At 38.2% G+C, this 14,628-nt stretch overlaps 1 long non-coding RNA gene across 1 annotated transcript; it reads left to right on the top strand.

Moving 5' to 3' along the window:
* Positions 1-10,839: 10,839 nt before the first annotated feature.
* On the top strand, positions 10,840-12,826 carry LOC121893799. The gene is made up of 3 exons (XR_006095429.1): positions 10,840-10,963; positions 12,333-12,389; positions 12,748-12,826. It is a non-coding gene; the product is annotated as an uncharacterized LOC121893799 (long non-coding RNA).
* Positions 12,827-14,628: the final 1,802 nt, after the last annotated feature.

The raw sequence follows: 14,628 nt of genomic DNA, 5'->3' as shown, positions 1-14,628 counted from the left end.
TCCTATAGAGGACACAGCTATGGCACAGATGTTGTGTGACCCATAGTTTGGTTAGTGGTTTTCAGATTTTTCACATTTGTATTTATTGAAATTTATTGAGATTTCTATAAGCTTACAGCTATGAAGGTTGAATCTTCATGAAAAATTCCAAACACCAGTTATTACAAATTTTATAGAAAAAGTTGAATCACAAAAAGATGAACAGGGTAACTTGATCACACAAAGACAGAAAACAACGCTCAAGCTCAGCCTGTATTGACCTTGCATAATGCATAAGGAAGTGGAAGTCAAGTCCATTTTTAATTATATAGCCCAATATCACAAATCACAAATTTGCCTTTACAATATGTATAGCATACAACACCCTCCATCCACAGACCCTCCATTTGGATAAGGAAAAAACACTTTAAAGGAGAAAAAATGGAAGAAATCTCAGGAAGAGCAACAGAGGAGGGAGCCCTCTTCCAGGATGCACAGCCATGCAATAAATGTTGTGTGTACAGAATAAACCCGATAGCAAAATTACAGTATGCAACTAATACTATACCTGCTGGTCCATAGTAAAATGCAATGTACTTATGGTCCAACAAAAGCTTGGAGGGATAACCAAGACACTTTGTTTTCAGAATGGACACCATCCCACAATGTTCAATAGCTGTCACAACCCACCAATCATGTTAATAAGCAAGCAGCTGATGGCAGACAACTCTGCTGATTTCTTTGCACAATGCTGTAAGATTCAGCTCTACTCTCTTCTGCTGCTGGCCTCTTCAAAGTGTAACGCCAACCCATAGAGATGGAAAAAAAAAATCCCACAGGGTACAAGTGAGACAAAGCACGAGTGAACCAAGAGATCTCTAAATCTCTCAACCGTTCACTGAGGTCAGCACCAACAATGCTATGTCTGGAGACAAGGGAGATCTTCTTGATGGGCTTAAATGGATCCTCCAAGGCACTTAATATGGGCTCTTGTTGTAAGTAATCTGTTTTCTGATGTGCATCAAGCCTCTGCTAGTTGGCAGCCTTTGCTAAAATAAACTAAAACTGGGGCCGTGATTTGTTAAATAGCAATGTTACCCATTTCTGTCATGTCTAAGCCATTCAAATGACTCCCCTCTTGGTGAAAATGTACAGATACAGCTGAGGAGTTTAAAGAGAAAACTGATCCGAACATTGGTAGCACTTTGCAATTACTGTATGTACAGGTATACAGAGGATCTGCAGGGATTTTAGCTGGTAGGCAGACTCTGACTGTCTGGCTTATGTAACAGGAGTGTCTCTTTCCTAAAATGAGTAATGCCGCTAAAAGGCCACTGGGATAACAGGAAAGAGAGTGGTGGAGCATCTTTAACCTGCTCCCCACCTACCCACAAAACCACCTACTCTCTCTGTTCCAACTCCCAGTGTTACATGGCTCTCCAGAACCGTGGTTGTCTAAGCAATAGACAACCACAATATAGCAATGAGTGCCGTATAACAAATGTAACTCCTGGAATCCCTTATATCACTGTCATCATTTTACAGGGGGAGATTTATAATCCCCCTCCAATCCTTCACCACAGGAGGGAGTCAATCACTGTGTCAGCTGTCTAAGTTTAAGTCCAAAAGTGTCTTTGAGACAACAACCTGAGATATAACTCTTGAATTTTAATGGGGAAAGCCAGAGCTGAAATTGTTTATACCTAAAAATAGACTTGGAAATAGAAAATAAACTGCAGAGACACAGTAGCAACAGTGGAACAAAAGCATTTATACAGCAAAAGTAGTGAGGAGGTGGGGAGTTTATATAAAAAATGGAGTTCAGGTACTTTCCAGATTCAGGTATTTTTTCAGATGAAAGGTCTCCATTTTAGGAGACAGCACACAGTGTCTGAGACATAAATTATATCCATGAGCAAGTCATATATGATAGATTTGATGTGACAACATGAAGTCATAGCACTTTCCAGTGTCTTACCAAATCAGCCAAAGCACTGCAGGCTAACTCACTGGTGCATATGTATTCTGAAAGATGGATTACATTCAACAAAATAAGTTTTAATTCTATATTTCTATAATTATGTGTCAATGCTCTAATACCTGTATGTCTATGTGCTTGACACTACAACTAAATTGGCAGTGACATCCACAATTTCGGTGCGCTGTCACCATAGTAACAGCCTCTTAAGGGACATGGATATTGCCGTGTTTGGTGCCGTTTGAAAGACAGAAGCAGCAGTAAAAGTCGTTTTGTGCTAACGAATGTCAAACTGAGGATGCTTAAAGCAACCCTGAGGATGATTTTCAAATCTCAAGGGTTTTCTTCATAATATGATGATTATTGCTCAATTTAAATTTGAATTCTATGAGTTTGGTGACTAGAGAGCCTCCACAATCATATTACAAGACTGACTTATCCTTACTGTTGGTCCCAAAACGTTGTTCTCTGACCTCAGCGGAATACACACCGCCTTTATTACCATTTGAAAGGGTCTTCTGTTGCCATTTATTAGGCACAGTTGTAATTCAGTTAATCTGTTTTTCTCAATATTTGAAGCTGTGCCGTGACGAGAAATCAGTTTAAATTGTCACAGTCACTTGTATTGCCAGTGCTTTAGATTCATGTGGAATTCAACCTTCAGCAGACATTGTAGCTGACTGATTAATGAGAAACTGATTAAGCCAATACACTGCAGCAGTTGTGGCCAGGCTATATGCAGATCTCTATCACTCAAGTTATTTTTTTGCCCAATATATTTCGATGGAGGTTAAAATAGCTCATAAAATTGCTCTTTAGATCCTCCCATCAAAAAATAATGCTTCCCATACCCCATGCAGTATATTCCTTTAATATGATTTTTATCAGTTCTAATTATCCACAACAAGGCTTTCTGGTTTGTCATAGAAGCATACGCAAAAGTGAAATCTGCGTCACAGAGCTCACAGGCAGTACCTCACTGTGCTTCTCTGAAACTACTCAGTGCTCTGCTCATCCTTATGTTACCATGGCTGCATCTAGTTAATCCAGCCAGGACTCCAGTGACTATCCTGCTTCAACATGTCTATCTTCTTCTTGCCTGTATCAGAAATCCCTTACAGTTTCTTCATGGAGGAATTTTAAATTAAAGAAAGTTGGCTATTTTTGTATTGTCTCTAATCTATTTGCTGTTTCACAGGGATTTATATTGTGAGAAGATAACAAAGTAAGTAAAGGAGACAAAAAACGTTAACACTAACACAGCTGGCTTGTGTACTAATTGACAAGCTCTATGTTAAATCTGTCTTCCTTTCATTTCATATGTAAAGCTTTGTAAATAAGATTGTGCATCAAAACTCAGTCTCACATTTAGCCTTGAAGGTATATTAAATAAAAATACCTAAAAATCAAATAAAAAAGAACTCCTGTCAATCAGTATGAATTGATCCTGGTGCAGTTTTCTTTGTTTTAGAAATATTCTAGAAATGGATGCTTGACACAAGACAGAGTAAGGCAAGTTATCACGTAATTAATCTAATTTCCTAGGCAGATTTTGTTTCACCAGTTAACAAAATATTAACATTTTTTTGCAGTGCAGTATTGGTCTGAAATCCTTTTCTGACCAAAATATTTTTTCTCCATAATTCTGTACTCATGCTTGTAAAAGATGAGTCAACTTGTAGTTCAACTTAGTTGTCATAGAAACCAAAACCAATAGCCATGGGGTCTGTGATGGAAACCTTTGAAGGGCTGAAGGCATGCTTCTCACAGCCATCAGTGGAGACCTTGACAGCTTTACAACAGTTTCTAAGGAAATTCAAAAGAAAACAGTCACAATTAGATTAACAAGTAAGCAATGCTTAAAAATTATATCAAGTGTAAATGTACATATAAAATCATGGTAATTCCAATTTTACCAGAAAATAAAATTGGAAAAGGGAAGAAAAACACCATGATACAATCCTGCAAAATAATTTTTTCAGTTGTGTAATATGAGAACATTTTTAAAAGATAAAAATTGTTCCAAATGATCAAAAATATTTCCAAAAAGTTCAGAAATATTTTGTGAAACCACAACTAAACCAGCCTTGACTAAGGTCCAGCAAACGGCACAACGGTGTGCCAACAAATACTGGCTTGAGCTCTCCTCCAACATACAGGTGACACAGGTGACATCAAGGGCATGTACGAGGGGGGTCAAACAATCAACAGGTCCCTCCATCAAGAAAACGGCAGCAGTCAAATCCAAGTCTGGTGAAGTCATCAACGACTGCAGCTGTGTTCTCTGTAGCGTACTGAACGGCATTACAAGCCTCCCTGTGATCGAGGAGCTTTACAAGGAACCCACACGGGAGGAGCTCAGCAAAGCCATTGATAGCCTTGCTTGCAAACCAGGTGCTGACAGGATAAAACCAGACGTCATCAAACCTGGGAAACCTTCCTTACTGTCACATCTTCATGACCTCCCCTGTCTGTGAACAAAGAAGCAGTCCCCCAGGACCTGATGGACATGATCTTCACCCTTTGACAGCTGCAGGAGAAATGCTGGGAGAAGAGGAGACCCCTGTATCTCACCTTTGTCACCCTCACCAAGGCCTTCAACCTCATCAATAGAGATGGTCTCTTCAAGTTACTTGTGAAAATTAGATGCCCAACAAACTCCTAACCATCATAAAATCATTCCACGACAACATGCAGGGCTCAGTCTGCTGTGAAGGAGAAACTTCAGAGGCCTTTCCAATCTGCAGCAGAGTGAAGCACGGCTGCGTTCTTGCACCAACCCTCTTCGGAATCTTCTTCTCTCTCCTGTTGTCATTTGCATTTGGCTCATCTCCTGGAGGCGTCTATCTACACACCAGAGCTGACAGCAAACTCTTCAACCTTGCCCGCTTGTGGCCCAAGACCAAAGTGACCATTGTGTTCCTGAATGAAATGCTATTTGCACACAATGCAGCGCTAGCATTCCACACTGAATCAGGGCTCCAGGGGCTGATGGACAGGCTCTCACATGCTTGTAAGGACTTCGCCTTCACCATTAGCATTAAGAAGACCAACATCACATGCCAAAAAGTTGAACCCCCACCCTCCATCTCCACCGACAACAAGACTCTTGACTGTTTTAACACCTTCACATACCTTGGCGCGGAAATGAGCACCCATCTTGCGGGGGCTGCTGCAGTTATGTCCAAGCTATCAAAGAAAGTGTGGTCCAACAAGAACTTACCTGTGCGCAAAAAACCCCAGGTCTACCAAGTCTGCGTTATCAGCATCCTGCTGTGCAGCAGTGAGACCTGAACCTGAATGGCTGAACAGCTTCCACCTGCGATGCCTACACCGCATCCTGAGCATCACATGGCAGAAGAAAGTACCCAACATAGAAGTCCTGGAACATGCTCACTCCACCAGCATGTTTACCATGCTAAGCCAATGCCACCTCAGATGGCTTGGCCACGTCCACAGGATGGACCCCAGTTGGCTCTCCAGAGCCATCCTGTATGGTAAGCTGTCAACAGACTACAGGCCTGGTGTTCACCCGTGCCTGTGTTTCAAGGATAGCTGCAAACAAAACATGAAGCAGGCAGGCATCGACCCCAACAGCTGGGAGGAAGCAGCAAATGACCACAGCGTTTAGAGACAGACTGCTGCTGCAGGAACTTGCTGCACTGAGGAGAGATGCACCTGCTTACTGCAGGAGAAGAGACAGAAGAGGAAACTGTGAGCAGCAGCCTCCACTCCTGTGCCAGGCCCCTCTCCATTTGTGTGCGCCAACTGAAGAAGGGACTGCCACTCCAGAGTGGGGCTGCCCAGCTACAATTGCCACTGCAACAAAAACTGACAACCCATCAGGTGCAATCCATCGTTAACATTCATTTACCTCTATTGTATTGGAATGGTGGCAGAAATCTCAGAGAACAAATAAAGCCAAATCTATGTGGATAGATTTTCTTTTTGTTTTAATTTGGTAAATCAACCCTTTGAGAGTAAATTATTTAGATAGCTGGAGAAGTAATTTGGATTTTGACAGTTTTTGCCTCAGCACAGGGAAGGAGGCACAGTGTCACAGATGATACCCTCACACTTCAAGTAGAACATTTGGTGCTCTTTGAGGTTACCATAGTTACCACAACACAGCAAGACCGGATGTCCATAATGTTGATCAGAGCGTAACTGGTACTACATCTGTGATTTCTGTTGTCAAAGCAAACACTCCATAACAATTCATTCCATAGTGCACATCACTGAAGAGAAATTAGTTTGTAAATTGAAAAATCTCAGCTCATGTAACCTTTTTAATTCAAGTGAAAAGAGTACAATTCAAAAGTAACAATATTTTGTATACAATATTTTGATATTGGGTCAAGGTCTTGGGACCAAGCCCAGCAATGAATAAATGTACTTTAAAGGTTTCATATCCTTGTAATTACGGTCTCTCTGCTCATGTGGAAAGGCAATTTATCTCTGAGTTCTCTTGTGCTAATTCAGAGTTTATGAGGGCTGCCGTTTGGGTCTGTACTGACACTTAACTACTTTCATAAACAGTGGGACTCTGTTACCTAATTGCTGCAGGCTACATGGATACAGAACTGTTAGACCTCATACAGTCAGTCATTTAGTATAAGTTTAGCAGATTTCTGCAAAATTCATGATGTTTTTTTCCGTCTAAAACATGATGGCTCATTTAATCTTTTAATCAATCAAGTGCACATGACAAAATGTGAATTTACATAATTTTAGATAGGTATATAACAGTGTAGTTTGTGCTTATCTAGGAATTTTTAATCATAATCCTGTTAGAAAAATTAAGTAAATTGACTATATTAACTGATTATATTGACATGAGTTAATGGTCACTATCAACAGGTTGAAATATTCTTCAATCAATAAAGATATTTCCAAAAGTGCAAAGGATGTGAACACACCTAATATTGCATTTTTATTTCTCTGACACACATACACATATGGAGTAACATATCTTTTGATTTCATATCACTTATATGAGAAGAGTTTTCAGAAAATTGGAAATATATTCCTTGCAGAGACAGTGATGATACTGGTTCTCATGAGAGATGTGGGTCACTACATTATCTCCACAAAGAGGATGAATGCAAAATATTAAAATTAGTGAAAGAAAAAAATATGCATTCAGTGTACTTTCTGTAAAGTATTCACTTTGAGGCATATACAGTATAATAATTGTTGAATTAATCATGGGAATGAATATGACCCAGTGTTACTCAATACTTGAATGAGTGTTATTTTCTGGAGTATCTGTGTTGTTCCGAACTCATTTTGTTTATTCCCCTGACACAACACACATACATGAAAATTATGAATAGATTATAAAACATGCATTAAGCAGTTTGCTAATTTTCAACCATATCTTTCTGCCTTCCTACACACCACTGGTATCAAATGATGGTTGTCATGGCAACAGGCTCACAAGCCACAACAGGGCTTTTGGAAGACAAATACAGTTCAGCATAACAGAAAATCTCTATTCATCCGCATTTTCTGTCGACAAACCCTGCTAAACCCCACTAACTAAAGCTAACAGGATTGATTGACAATGGTTGCAATGACATCAACTTCTGTTGACACAGGCAACTTAATGACTGTCACTGCATAACATACCCTAACAGTATAGCTTTATGTAGGTTTTAAAGGATGGGTGGATAGTAGATCAGTGGTTTGCAACACAGCAAGACAGTCCGGTGTTCCAATGTGATCTTTCTATGCAGAGTTGGCATATTCCCTCTGTGTCCGTATGGGTTTCCTCAGGGTGCTCTGATGTCCCATAGGTCAGATACATGTTTGTTTGAGCATCTTTTAGGCCAAAGACACAGATCATTTTTTAGGAGTTGGTGGTGAACAATTCCAGCGTGAAAGTGTGAGTGAATATTGGACCAAACTACATGAATAGGTTGAGAAATATAACTTCAGTGGTAAAATGTAAAAGTTTATCATCTACTTTTAGCATTTGGATTGGGTTAATTACAACTTACCCACCTAAACTGCTTTTAATAAAAGTTTGAAAATGTATTTTGTAGCCATGATTTTGTTTCCTGTAATACTATCTGAGTCCAGACCGAAGAAAATAGTAAATTAAACCATTGGAGGCCCCCTATTTTTTTTTTTTTACAAGAAAAACTGTATGACAAAAAGTATGACAAAATTCCTGTGATGTCATTGGCATTTGATCAATAATGTGATCTCGCCCATACATAGCTGAAGTACAACTAACCCAGAGCTAAGTCAAATGAGCAAATATGGCACATGTACTGTGTATTGTTAAAATTTTGACAGTTTAAGCTGCTAGTAAGGAATTATAAAGGTGTGTTGTGTATGTTTTATAAGCTGTTTGGAAATAAAAACAAATGACTGAGCCTCAGAGGGGCGATAATTTCAATTAAAAATGTCTTTAATTGAGCGCATGCATGTAAAAACAGTAATAAGTAAAAATCAAGCGAGAACTCAGCTAAAGACCCAGTATTCTTTTAACTTTATTAATGTTATATAGTTCTGAGATCTTTAAACTCTTCCTAATTAAACTGTTATAAAGAAAACAATAATTGTATCTTTGATTGAGCTCTGTGAAATGGTTGATGTCCCAGTAATAGGTATGATATATATATATACAGTACTGTGCAAAGGTTTTAGGCACTTTAGATGTTTAGATTCTTTTCCATTATCAGTATCTCTTCCATTATCCATCTTTTCCATCCATTAGGCATCTGAGTGGTCCCAAATTAATTCTGCAGCAAGACAATGATCCCAAACGTACAGCCAGAGTCATAAAGAACTATCTTCAGTGACAAGAAGAACAAGGAGTCCTGCAACAGATGGTATGGTCCCACAGAGCCCTGATCTCAATACCATCGAGTCAGTCTGGGATTACATGAAGAGACAAAAGCAACTGAGAAAGCCTAAAGCCACAGAAGAACTGTTCAAGTTCCTCAAGATACTTGGAACAACCGACCTGCCAAGTACCTTGAAAAACTATATGCTGGTGTATCAAGGCAAAGTGCTGCTGTTTTAAAGGCAAAGCGTGGTCACACCAAATATTGATTTCATTTAGGTTTCTTCTGTTTACTGAACTTTGTATGAAGTTAATTGATAAATAAAAACTATTCATGACATTAGTTTTGAAAGTATCCTCACTTTATTTTTAGTGCCTAAAACTTTTGTGCAGTACTTTATATAATCTCTGTTCAGTGTGCATGGAGCTATATGATATGTCACTGTGGAGGGCAATGGTTGGATGTTTTGTTGGTCCCTTCACCAGACACCGAAATCCATCACATACTGCTGAACTGCTTCCAAAGCTGGGCTCTTGTGTGAAACCAAAAACTTGACACAGTCCCAGCAACTGTTTAAGTGTAATTTTTACAATTCGAAGGAGCCAAAACCAAAGCAAATTGTTACTGAATAAGATACTGGCAAAAGAGGAATTACTTGAGCACTTGCTAGCAGGCATGAATGCATTAGCTGCTTAACAAGGCACACCTGCACCTAATTAACCACTCTGTATATTTCAGATCTCTCACTCTCACTGAGGATATGTTTTTTTCATTCACTCTCACATTCAGCTCCTTTTGGGCATAATAACAAATTAGTCCAGTTTCATTTTTAAAAAAAATTAGTTTCTATGTATTTTGTTTCTGTTCCTAAATAAGCTAGTTAAAAATCTGTTTTTGAGATCAGCAGTCAAATACCTAAAACAGGAAATCTTTGGTTATTTCAGGAGGTTAGAAATAAAAATATGATTGGGAACCTATTGCAATACTGTAGGTATCAAAGACTGTTTATGTGTTTAAATTTGAAACTGTGGTTTTCTTCTCTGTCTTGATCATCAATATTCAATATCAATATTCCAGGTTGGAAAGCAAGCATGGTTTGCTAACTTGCAGCTGTGTTTGTTGAAAGCTGATTAAATATGACTAAATATAGTCACACCTAAGATAAGTGAGAGTCCAACACATAATGTGGTTGAAGTGAAAATGTATCTTTGTCTCCATACATTAATACCAGTTGTTCATGAAACCATATTGTAATGTATTACATGCGCAGATTTTTGTATCAATGTACAATGTTTTGCCAGCAAGAGAAGTGATACAGTCCTTCAATGAAGACATATATTTTGCCTTGTCAGCACATCTTACCTCCACCTACCCTATTTACTGGTATGTGTAAATAATTGAAAATTGGGCAGCTTCAGCCACAGTAAAGAAGAAAATACATAGCCATCGACAGCTCATACAGTATGTTATACAGTAGGCCAGCACATACCACACAATTACAGTCTTACATGTACTAAATGAGACCAATACTGTGGCCTCCTCTGGTCTTTTATTTCCACATTCAGAGAAAGTCTTGGATTAGATCTGGTGGATTAATCAGCTGTGGTCCAATTGTCATTAGAATGGGCCAAATGGCCAAAGTAAGTATGAAGAATGGTTTTACCAAGGTTTTACCAAGTTCCAGAAAAGAGTGCCCAATATCACCTTTACTTTTCAACTTCCTCTTTGGCCCACATGCTCTCTTTATTCCCAACAACATTTTAATATCACAAATCAAGAAAGACATTCCTCTATACATTTTATGTCAATGTATGCAGATGATACGCTAATATTTTCATCTGACTCAAGAATAAATACAATTCTTTAAAACTTTGAAACACTGTCAGTGCTAATATATGATATACACTGTCCTGGATGGCTAGATCAAGGAAGATAAATCTGGAGCTTATGTCAGTGAACAAACTAGAGATATATAGGATTGTGTGAGGTTAGCGGTGGGCATTGATTTGTGTCGTTGTACAACTTTGCTGAGCAACAGTAATGATTGAATGTATGCGGCTGCTGTCCTCCTATTTTCAGGTAATCAGCTAGAACCAGCATCTGCAAACAACCAAACTGAATGGATGGGGAGAGAGCATAGCTAGCGCAGCAGTATGCCAACACATGATGGAGTGTGTGAACTTTCACCAGCAGAGACACAAGTGTGCAAGTAAAACTTAATTTATCTCCATTATCAGTACACATATGCATACATTGAAAAATCTAACTGTTCTATTCGCAGTCTGACTTTGTGTCCCTCGCTGCCATTCTCCACCAGTCCTCCAGGGGCTCTCAGACTTTTCTCCCTTTTTGTTTTCACTGGACTGAGTGGGAGAGAGCTGATTTAAGTTGTGTCTTTAAAAGACTGTCTTATATGATGATTATTTGCTGTTGCCTATTTTGGTTGGTCTTTGTTTTCACTGCGGTTTGAGCTCACACAGCATATACTCTGTCTCAGTAATAAAGAGGACTGTGAGGATTTTGCATGTATTCTGGGTTACATATTGTTTGTGATAATTGCATTTGCCATTTGTGTTTCTTTGTGTAGTGCTTGGGATTGGTATTGTTTTTTCCTCTGAGTCCGGGGTTTTCTTTAGTTTTATCTCTTGTTGGATGGAAACCCCTTGTGTTGTGATGTGTTGCTCATTGTGTCCCTGCCCAGCCTGCTTTCCTCTGCTCACCTGTCCTGTGTTAGTGTTGTCAGCCTTACCCTGTGTTTTTAACCTGTAGTTGTTTCTCAGACTGTCATCTATGTTTCAGCTTGTCTATATTTCTTGTTTCATGCCAGCGTGTTACCTGACTGCTGAACTCTAAGTAAAGATCTTAAATCAGTAATTCTTCCTTGGTCTCTGCATTTTGGGCCACCTGCTCAGCTACCTGTGACACTAACAATCAATATGAAAGGAAGATTAAACAATGCATTTGTATACAAAGTTATTTTATAATCATGTTTATTTTGTTTTTTCCTTTATGAGCCATTATAATGTATCTTTTGTAAATGAATTTCATTGCCATGCCATCATTCTGTTATTTTTCTGTTATCCAAAACCTAATACAAAAATGAAAAAAACAAAGCAAAAAAACAATGTGTTTATATTCTTACTATAGAAACAAACACCATTCACATGCATATAGGTAGATTTACAAGATATACCTCCAATAAGAGAAGAAGAATCATGCAATCTGGTTTGCATAGTTTACTGTTTCTTCTTTGTGTAACCAAACATGAGTTTTAGTTTTTGTGGGTGGACATAAACATGGATGATTTCTGCATCATTTACAATAACCAAGATGAACTCTGATCCATAGAAAAAAAAATTCAGAATACATGCATACACGTGTGGTATAATGAGGCATAAACAGTGTACAGTATATTTACAGATTTAGTAGTTTCATACAACAGTAAGAGAGAAACACACTGTTTCTAACAGTACTGTGTGTGAATATACATTTTTGTGGCTATGTGTGCAGTTTAATGGTATTACATGAAAATTTAATAAGCATGGGTGTTGACGAAATCTGTTTCATTATTTATGCAGAAGTAACTCTATAAGTCAAAACATGGAAACCAGAGCAAGGGTGAAATGCAGTAGAAGGTCAGTATATATTCAACATACAGTCTGAAAGTCTCACTTATTTGCATTATTGTGGATATCTTGATAACATTATACAGTATTTAGTGTGTATTACATGAATCTCTGCAGCAACAGAGTGTGCATTTTAAGCCACAAAATACCCTTGCACATTGGCACATGGTCCAAGATGGATGATGAAAAAAAACTCCTAACAAGTACAGTTAGCTATGTGCCTGGCATGGCCTTGTGCTTCTAAAGTGCTTTCATTGCTCTGCAAATTTGTGTTTGCCTTTCAATATATTCCCATCTGTGGAAACATTCACTCAAAGCACAGAGACTGGAACAAACATAACACTTCTCTCCATCTGTGACCTCCCAGCTCTTCATCTTCCATCTGAATGCAATGCAATAATGGAGAAGCGCAAAGGAGAGGGAGGAAGATTGCCTCGCTATTCAGGTATCTACTGATGGTAGACAAGCTCAAGGATAACAGATTCAATTCAGAGAACAAAAGTATGAGAAAGGCTACAAACCCACTTGCAATATATTTTACACAGGAAGTTTGACTTTTAAGATCGAAAGGATTCAGTCCATTAATTAAGAAAAATGGTAATTTAAAAAGTAGAATATTAATATGAGAATTCAAAAAATACTTGCTATGCTTTAGTTTTCTCACAATCAACAAACTTTTAGGATGATAACATTAGTAGTTTAAATGTATTTTGTATATGCATTTACACCATAACTTCTTCATTTTTAAGAAAAGCATAAAAATAGTGAGGAATATAGAATCATGTTATTAAATGTAAATCACTGCATACAAAGGTACAAAAGGAGAAACCAGACAAAACTGTGTATATACAGTATATTTTAGGGAGCTAATCAAATATGCATTCTCTTGTTTCATTATCATACTTTCTCTGCTCTTCCTCCTTGGTCTCACCAACATCTTTAAAAACTGAGAGACCTTGAGCGATGTTGAAAAACTTCAAAGTTTGACTGCATACACAGCCTAGTTTAAAACTCAGACCAGTTATTTTATCTTAATAGTCTCAGGCCATTTTATACAAAGTGCTGCAGTGCAGAATATCTGATGCCAGGTACTTTCGTTTAAGGCCAAACGTTCACTATATAGTGAGATTATTCCTGTCGAGATGAATTCCAGACGAGCTGTGGGAATGGATATGTCAGCAGAGCTTCATCGCTGTTCTGCTGTGAGAGGGTCAGTGTCACGCTGCTTCCATGCTCACAACCTTGTCTGGGACATCCAGATTCTTTTCAAACATCCCTGATATTTTGTTACTGATTGTTTTTCTGTGGGTCAGTGAACTCTCAGCAGTGTTTCTGACCAGTCAAGAGAAAGGAAAAGAGCGATCACAACCTGAACTAAATGTAAGATTTATTTAGCCACATAAAAAATTAGTTTACATCAGGCTAAAAATCATTATTAGCTAATCCAAATTTGCAACTGTCATATCTGTCATTTTAAAAGCAGTGGTCCATTTAGGATGTTGGCTCTTCATTGATACCTTACTGTTCCTGATAAAGAGAAATGACATGTATGTACAGGAGGAGGTGACTCTGAGCCTCTTTCGACTTCACTTCAATCCCCAAACAATTATATTATTTCATTAATAACAAACCATGTCTATGTTTGCCAGCCCAAAACACATACTCAACTGATGCCTAACATGCATTAACTGATCGGTTGTGAATAGCACCTCTAGTTAAAGTTAATATTTTGCTTAACTGACTGTCCAAATCATCTTTTTCCTTGTGTTCACCAGTTTAGTATGTGGGACAAATTTGTCTAAGTCTCGACAGGAAACCACTAGCCACAGTTTTTTTTTTTATTTGCTCGTCCAGTTTGTCATGAATCACACAACAGCTGCTGTATGATATTTGCAGTTTCACAGATTTCAGCCAAAACCCTGTTTCAAAACCAGGGCAGTGTGAAATAAAAGTGTAAAAAATGTATAAATATATACACTTGAAGACAACAAAAGGAATTTTAGACCAGACACTTCAGGGGTCTGCTCTCAGCTTGTTCAGTGTAGCTATTCCCCCTCAAGTGTATGTGTGTGTGTTTGTAATGAGGGAGGAACATATCTGGTGCAACTGAAAAACAGACCAAACTGAAACTTGTGTATTTGATCTTTCAGTAGGTGCACAGTCAGTGAAAATCAATGTATAATGTCTTCTGTAGCTTAGAGGAGTATGAGAATATAAATATTGGAGTTACTAGTTTCTAACTTGTAAA

Source organism: Thunnus maccoyii, chromosome 3 (genome assembly GCF_910596095.1).
Source record: "Thunnus maccoyii chromosome 3, fThuMac1.1, whole genome shotgun sequence".
Classification (NCBI taxonomy): domain Eukaryota; kingdom Metazoa; phylum Chordata; class Actinopteri; order Scombriformes; family Scombridae; genus Thunnus; species Thunnus maccoyii.
The sequence above is the reverse complement of the archived record's forward strand: the minus strand, read 5'-3'. Positions and strand labels throughout refer to the sequence as shown.